Source organism: Asparagus officinalis, chromosome 4 (assembly GCF_001876935.1).
Source record: "Asparagus officinalis chromosome 4, Aspof.V1, whole genome shotgun sequence".
Classification (NCBI taxonomy): domain Eukaryota; kingdom Viridiplantae; phylum Streptophyta; class Magnoliopsida; order Asparagales; family Asparagaceae; genus Asparagus; species Asparagus officinalis.
In genome coordinates, this window is record NC_033797.1 from 140,902,906 (window position 1) to 140,911,387 (window position 8,482).

At 49.1% G+C, this 8,482-nt stretch overlaps 1 long non-coding RNA gene across 1 annotated transcript; it reads left to right on the plus strand.

Moving 5' to 3' along the window:
• LOC109836197 lies at nucleotides 7,646-8,073 on the plus strand. Its single transcript, XR_002245872.1, has 4 exons — nucleotides 7,646-7,684; nucleotides 7,752-7,823; nucleotides 7,896-7,967; nucleotides 8,037-8,073. It is a non-coding gene; the product is annotated as an uncharacterized LOC109836197 (long non-coding RNA).

Sequence of the window (8,482 nt, forward strand, 5' to 3'; positions counted from 1 at the left end):
CGTAACCCTAGGTCAACGTCGGTCAACGCGTTGCGACAAAAAGCCAACACACGGGGATCCGAAACCCTTGTTTGCGGAAAAAGTCGATGTATTCATTGCTGCATTCATTACAACTTTGATCGTTACAATGAAACAAAAAGATAGTCTTTTTATTAGCAACTCTTTTCAAACAAACGCAAGATCTGTTTGTCATCTCTTGCTTGCGTGGGTCTTTTGCCTGTGACGGGGATGTTGATATCCGTGGACCACCGGGGCACTCAGATCTGGTCCGGATAAATCGGACAGAGTTTCGTTGATCCGCGTGAGATCTAGAAACTTTCTGATCCGGATAAATCGGACAGAGCTTCGTCTATCCGCGAAGGGATATAGAAGCTGAGCTTCGTCGATCCGCGTGAGATCTAGAAGCTATAAGCGTATACCTCGGCTAAAACGAGGTAATAGTGTAGGCATCGAAAATTTCCTATAGGTCTCCACGAACGGTGTTTTCGGTGAAAGTCGCTGTTTTCATTGCTTTCGAAATCTGTTACAACTTCAAACGTTACAACAAGAATCGATAAAAAAAGGTCGGTCTTTTTTATAAGACCTCCTTGTGCAACAAAACAAAAATTACAACTTTTCGAAAATAAACACGAGATCCCGTTTTGGTGCGGTCTCGCTTGCGTGGGTCTTTGGCCTGTGACGGGGATGTTGATATCCGTGGACCACCGGGGCAATCAGATCCGGTCCGGATAAATCGGACAGAGTTTCGTCGATCCGCGTGAGATCTAGAAACTTCCGGTCCAGAAATATCGGACAGAGCTTCGTCGATCCGCGTGAGATCTAGAAGCTATAAGCGTATACCTCGGCTAAAACGAGGTAATAGCTCTTCTTAGTATCAACGCTAAAGGCCGATACTAAGGAAAGAGGGGGGAAAAGGGTGATGAAAGCTGATGCCGACCTCTCTTCCTTGGTTGAAGCGCTCGATGACTCTTTGTTGCAGCAGGGCTTCGCCAAGGCTCTCCAAAAATCCTCCTTTTGAAAGCAAGGCCCAAGGGGGCTATTTAACATACGCAACGGAGCGTCTCAGGCTGAGTTGGGACACCCGGGGTGTCTCGGGAAAGTCGAAACACCCCAGGGGTGTCTAGGAAAAGCCTAGACACCCCAGGGGTGTCTCGGCCATGGCCGAGACACCCCTGGGGTGTCTAGGCTTTTCCTAGACACCCCGGGGTATTTTGACTGGCCGGGACTCCGTTTTAGGTGTATTTTGTTTGTTTCCCTGTAGATTCTTCTTCCGGACTTGGATTTGAGTGATTCCGGGTGCGTTGGATGCGTGACGAAGAGTTCGATCCGCTCTGGTGATTGGATTATCTGTAGAGTGGCCGAGGCATGAAGGGCGTTGTCCTATTCGTGAACAGTGCCGGGTTCCCGTTTGGTCCGGGTCTTGGTTGTTCCGAAACCCTCAATTGGACTCCTGTGGATCGGATAGTGATGTTCATTGTCGCTCGTTAACACTGAACCGTTTGTGGAGACCTATAGGCAATTTTCGATGCCTACAGATACCCCCTCCAAAGTGTTCCGGACTCGTTTCTTTTATAGAAGAGGCCGGAATACTTTGGATGTGATTGGTCTAGCCTTCAGTCGGCGTCAGGACCTGTAGTTTAGCTTCAACTCTTGGCTCCTTCGATTTTTGGTCTATTCGATGCTTTGACGAATAACCGACGTTCTTCCGGCGCTGCGTTTATCGCTTGGCCGTCGTCGGAGTCTCAAGTTTGCAGCTGATGAATTGAGTTTGGCTCGTGTCATTGAGTTGACTTTGAACTACCTCCGCCATATTGTGCTGGCTTAGGGTTTCGGATCATCGTGTGTTTGACTTTTTGTCACAACTCGTTGACTGGCGTTGACCTAGGGTTACGCGTTGACCGACGTCGACCCTCAGGGTTTTGAATCGTCGAACGTTGATTGGTGTGGATTTTCATCCTCGCACGTTGACTTTTGTTGCAACGCGTTGACTGGTGTTGACCTAGGGTTACGCGTTGACCGGCATTGACCATTAGGGTTTTGAATCGTCGAACGTTGATTGGTGTGGATTTTCATCCTCGAACGTTGACTTTTGTTGCAACGCGTTGACTGGCGTTGACCTAGGGTTACGCGTTGACCGGCGTTGACCCTTAGGGTTTTGAATCGTCGAACGTTGATTGGTGTGGATTTTCATCCTCGAACGTTGACTTTTGTCGCAACGCGTTGACTGGCGTTGACCTAGGGTTACGCGTTGACCGGCGTTGACCCTTAGGGTTTTGAATCGTCGAACGTTGATTGGTGTGGCGTGTGTTGACTTTTTGTCGCAACGCGTTGACCGGCGTTGACCTAGGGTTATGCGTTGACCGGCGTTGACCCTTAGGGTTTTGAATCGTCATACGTTGACTTTTGTCGCAACGCGTTGACTGGCGTTGACCTAGGGTTACACGTTGACCGGCGTGGACCCTTAGGATTTTGAATCGTCGCACGTTGATTGGTGTGGATTTTCATCCTCGAACGTTGACTTTTGATGCAACGCATTGACTGGCGTTGACCTAGGGTTACGCGTTGACCGGCGTTGACCCTTAGGGTTTTGAATCGTCGAACGCTGATTGGTGTGGATTTTCCTCCTCGCACGTTGACTTTTGTTGCAACGCGTTGACTGGCGTTGACCTAGGACTACGCGCTGACCGGCGTTGACCCTTAGGGTTTTGAATCGTCGAACGTTGATTGGTGTGGATTTTCATCCTCGAACGTTGACTTTTGTCGCAACGCGTTGACTGGCGTTGACCTAGGGTTACGCGTTGACCGGCGTTGACCCTTAGGGTTTTGAATCGTCGAACGTTGATTGGTGTGGATTTTCATCCTCGAACGTTGACTTTTGTCGCAACGCGTTGACTGGCGTTGACCTAGGGTTACGCGTTGACCGGCGTTGACCCTTAGGGTTTTGTGCATCGAATGTTGATTGGCGTTGATTTTCATCAAAACATCCAATAATCGACGAAAACGGGCGTATCCGGGTCCAAAACAGGCATATGGGACGAAACGGGACTCAAAACACCCGGGGGTGTCTCGCCCTTGGCCGAGACACCTTGGGGTGTCTCGGCCAAGGCCGAGACCCCCTAGGGTGTCTCGGTTTTAGGGCCGAGACACCCCCCCCCTCTTGCTTTTTTTTCTTTTGTCTTTTTCCCTTTTTTGCTTGTTTCTCTTTTCCTTGTTTTGGTCTTCTTACTTCTTTTGTTTTCCCCCTTCTTTTCAAAATTCAAAAGAAAAAAACTCCCTCTCTTTGGCTCAAAACCGACCCCCCCCTCCATTTTCGGTTTTTGGGTGCTCTTCTTCCCCAAGAGTTTTTCTCCATTGAAGAACCCATCAATCCTTAAGCAAGCTTGGATTTTAGCGGATACCCATTGGCCGAAAGCTTGCGTTCCCCAAATAGGGTTCCCTCCTCCATCTTCAAACTCAAAGAAACTCTCCTTTGATTTGGTAAGCTTCCTTTCACAATCCTCTTGTTTTCTTGTAAAGATTGCATCTTTAGGCTTGTAGTAGGCTAGGGGTTGTGTATACACCATACTTTGGGGTTCTTTGTGCAAAAGAGGTGAAATGGCCGAATTTTGGGGGGCTTATTTGCAAAAGGGGACTGAAATTTCGTGGGGGTTTATTTGCAAAAGTGGAACTGAAATTTCGGGTATTGGGTTTATGTCCACTTGATGAAGGGATGTGGGGGTGCTTTATGCAATAGGATCAAGGAGTTGTTTGAGGGGTTTATTTGCAAAACAGCCCCTAAACGTTTTGGAGGGGCTTATTTGCAAAAAGGGCTGTGAAATTGAGGCTGAAATCCAAGGGGTCTAAACCCCAAGCCCCTGATCAAATTTTGATAAATGCATGTGGAGACCAAATGCAAAATTTGTAGAGGGGCTTTTATGCAAGATTGGCTAAATTCTGCAAAAAGGGCTTATTTGCAAAATTTAACCAAAATGGTGGGGTACCGGGGGTGCTAAATGATCGGATATGACGATCATGACCCGAACCGGGTGTGTCCTTGACCTGAATTTTGGCCTTGAACACGGAGGGTATTTTGGGTATTTCACCAAAATTCACCGCGAAAATGACAATCATTGTTTCGCATGCACGAAATTTGTAGGTTTAACTAGACTTCAATTATGAAATCCTATTTATGTATAGGATTTTAATTAAAGTTCTCAATTTCCCTTTTAAATTTCGTGTATTCATATTTTAGATTGTACCTGACTTGTTGCTTTTCGTTGCAGATTGGCAATGTCTCCGCGTCGATCTCGACCCCGTAGGAGTCGTTCTCATTCTCAGCATAGTGAGGAAGAGGTTCCCGCGACATCTTCCCCCGCGGCCTCATTCTTCGGGGGTGAGAATTTATGCCGATTTTTCTTTTTTGCATCCCTGATTGACCTCTTTGCGGGTCATGAAGGAAGAACCGATACCTCTCTCGCGGAGGGTAAGGTTTCAGACTTGTTTTGCTTAGCCAATTCAAGTCTTCGGTATATTGGGGCGATTTTGTGTCGTCCTACGCCTTATAGGTCGGTGTATGTCACCACGTTATTCACGTGATGATGCATACCGTTCTTCCGGTGTAGGACGCTCAAAATCGTCTCTCCAATTATTCCGTGAATGAGTCTATCATTCTTCTTATGAATTTTCTGACTCCACCCTTGTGCGTTATTGCAGTGGAATTCCCCTCGGGTAGTCTTCCTCCTCACGCCAACACCGGTTGTAGTCGGGGGGTCTTCTCTTCGGCTTCCCTTAGACAGGCTGTTAGCCCACTTCCTCGATTCGATAGAGGTCGCTCAGATGAATCTTGTCGCTTAGTACGGGAAGGAGGGCGCCACTGCTTGCGCCAGCTTATCACAGACGCCACCTTTACCGCTGATTCTACTTCCACTCAGGCTTTACAGAAGCCGAGCTTCTTGTTCGGGGATCATGTTGAGGACCCCGCTATATTGACTCTTGAAGAGGAGCACTGGCTGACTTTTGATGGTGGAGCTTGTTTGTACATCCCTTCGATTCCACGCCAATATTCCTTCAGTCACTTGAAGGGGCAGGCCGTGGACAGGCAGATGTCTTGGCCTCTTACTGAAGATGCTGAGCGGGTTCAGTGCGGATACGTCACTCACCACAAGACCCCCGGCTCTAACGGGTATCCTGACGTTCGTGGTCTTCGACCCGGGATTATGGGTCTTGACACTGCACCCCCAGGCGAGGTGTCAGCAGCTGCCTCTACTGTGAGTAATCGTCTAGCTCTTTTGGGGAGACGGTTATCTTCAATAGAGTTCAGATGCTATGGCTGGGCTTCCTCACTAGCCAAAGGGTGGTGGGCTCGCATGACTGATTTCGTCTTGGCGCGCTGGGAGAGGGATCTGAAGAGCAGTGGGTTGTACGCGCCCATACGAGCTACTATGTACGGAATCCCAGTCAGCTGTCGCCATTTCTTGGCTTTGCTGGAGACCTACATGCCTGACAGCAACACTTTTCTGACCAGTGGTGGTGAGCTAGGGCTAGCTTTGCATGAGATGCATTATGTTTCGGGTCTTCCGATGGGAGATTGTCCGTATCAGGAGTATTTCCCCTCGAACCAACAGCTGGAGTGTATGAAGAAAGATACTCCCGACATGTATGACACTCTCTGGGATCTTACCTGTCATTATCACACCTCCTTGGTTCAGACTTCTCCTCAAGCGAAGAGGAAGAGGCAGGTCAGTTTGAAACAGTTTGCCTGCTATTTGTTCCAGAACTTGGAGGGTAACTCCGACGAGTCCGTTCATGAGTTAGATATATTGCCCCCTTCTGCGGTTAATGAGTTGCTGGAGAAGACTGAGGCTCAATCTTACACTATTGCCAGTGCTGAGGGAACTTTTCCCGCGGGGACCAAGTTTCGCTCTTTTCTCCGCCGTGCACAGAAGTCCATTGGGCCCCGGACTCTATTAGCAGGCTATCTCGCCCTCTGGTTGAAGAAGTGTGTCGTCCCGCATCAGTCTTCAGACGCTCTACCCATCGAGGTGCTCTTCCCTGCAGTTCAGCTAGCCTACGGGAGAGAGCTTTCCCTGCTCCCAGCAATGGTTGCTAGCATCCATTGCGGGCTCAGGGGTCTGGTCAGTAGTTTCACACATATGGGCTCTGCACCATCAGCTGAGCTTGTTTGTCCGAAGGTTGAGCTCCCTTATGCATATCTGATGGCGTGGTTCGTTCTTCACCGTCCTGACTTGATGTCAGCGCCCAGTGTTGTTGACATCCCCGTCCCCTTCATACAGCTGTTGGAGAAGAGCAGATGGCTCGGGAACAAGTTTAGTGATGTGCAGCAAGAGCTTCGAGTCCGCAAGAGTTGGGAATTCTTTAAGTGTTTCCCTCATTTTTCAGGTCGCTATGGCGACGCGCTGGTTGATGAGGAGAAACCCAGAAGCGATCGGACTATTCTCGATGCTGGTTGTTTCCGGTGGCTAGTGAACATCCGTGTTGGATATCTTGTCCTCCGGGTGAAGAACCAGTGCTACATAGAGCCTTATCTCCCTTGCCGCTTTGCTCGCCAGTTCGGTTACGACCAACTGTATGTTGGGAATCCGAGCCGTAGCCTTCAGGTTGAGGGAGGATTGATTGATGGCGTACGAGCGTGGCTATGGACGATGGTGGGATGTACTGGAGCTCGCTTTGCTCTTCCTTCGTATAGGCGTAAGCCACTGATCACTTTCCTCAGCTGCAAGTGGTTGCTTTCTGCCTATGAGTCCATCAGCGTGAAGAGCCTCTCAGAGTTGCAGTCCGAGTATGCAGTCCGGGCTGCTATGGTGGCGATTCGCAAGGCTGAGCTTGCTCGGAAGCGGAAAAAAGGGCATGCCAAATCTCTTCTCACAGACGAAGAAGAGCTCCTCCCTACGGATGATGATGATGAGACCTCCGAGGAAGAGTGTGTGGATGCAGATACCGGCAGAGGGGATCTCGATACCGGTTTGTCCTGTCTCTTTTAATTTTCCTTTTCCATAAATGACAGCTCTTTTTCATTGAAATGGCTATTGTCATTTTAGGTAGGACAGCCGGTGATCATGAGCCCTCAGCTCCTACACACGTTGAAACGTGTGATAGGCCTGCGCATGTTCAACCCGTTGGCCCTCGGAGGGTGGGTGCTCCGAAGAGGAAGAAGACCGCCCATAAGCCCCATGACGGTCAGCGTCCCTATGGAGTGGACTTAGGGAGCACCGCTGATGGAGGGGGAGGTAACATTCAATTGCTCTTGCTTCAAGGTTGTTTACCTTTTGGGGATTTGTGACCATGTTTTGTGCTCCAGGTTTCTTCGAAGAGGGCGAACTTCCACCGGGTTCGGCGTCCCCTGGTGTTGACAATATGGATTGCTTTGTGCAACAAATGTGCGACGCTTTTCACGATGGGTCTTTGGGCATCGACCTTAACATCGATCTTGAGCAGATAAATAATGTTGAGCCCACAATCCCTTATTCAGGTATATCCGCATCCAATGTCATTTTCCTTATGTAAGGTGAAGGAAGATTTCTCGTTTGAGCTTTCCTCATCCTTCAACATTTGGGTTACCCTGCAGATGTTGCGATGGAGGGGCCAAGCTTCTCGAAGCCGGATGCCGGCTTATTAGCTGACATGCTGGCTGAGCAGACTTCCAGAGGGACCGAGAGACCATTCTTCGGGAACGATTCATCTACCGGTATATATCTGATTTTCTCCCTCTTGCCCGATATTTCATATGACTAATGAATGATTGATTATCGCAGCGTCTACCATTGGAGTTAGCCCGGTATCTATCCCTGGCATATCCAGTTTGCCTCAGAGCGACGGGCTTGCAGGTATGTATACGATTCAGGGATATTGTACTTTCCTATGTTTATCTGTCTTTTGACTAATGAGTGCAATCATAGGACCAGCCGCTAGGACTGATTCTCATATGACTCCTGACATCCCTCAAATGCCCGCGGATAATGGATCTACAGGTATGCAGATCCCAATTCTTCTTATTCGTCTAAATTTTCATTTTGACTAATAAGAGAGTGTCATCATAGGACCAGCAGCTTGGGCCGATACTCTTATGACTCTTGGCATTCCGGCTGCATCTGAGGACATGGGGATTGCAGGTATGTATACGACCTCCTTATCCCGATTCTCCTTACTTGTCCAAATTTCCATTTGGTTAACATAGGAATGTCACTGTAGGACCAGGCGTTCAGCCTGATACTGCTACAGTCCCCGGGGTTGAAAGTCCTCATAGCAGTGGTGCCTCCCCGTCTCTGCCGAGTGGTGCGAGCAATCTGTCTGCAGGGGCTGACGTACCCTCTTCTGCTGCTGTCCCGGAGCCTGTCGGCTCTCAACCCGATGGGACATCCGTTGGCGTCGGTATGTTCGGAACCTGCCTTTTGACTTTCCTTTCCATATTCGATAGTTCACTGAGCTTCCAAGTTGTTGCTTGTAGGATCTCGATCTTCTTTGCACGAGCGTGTCCGTAGCCTTT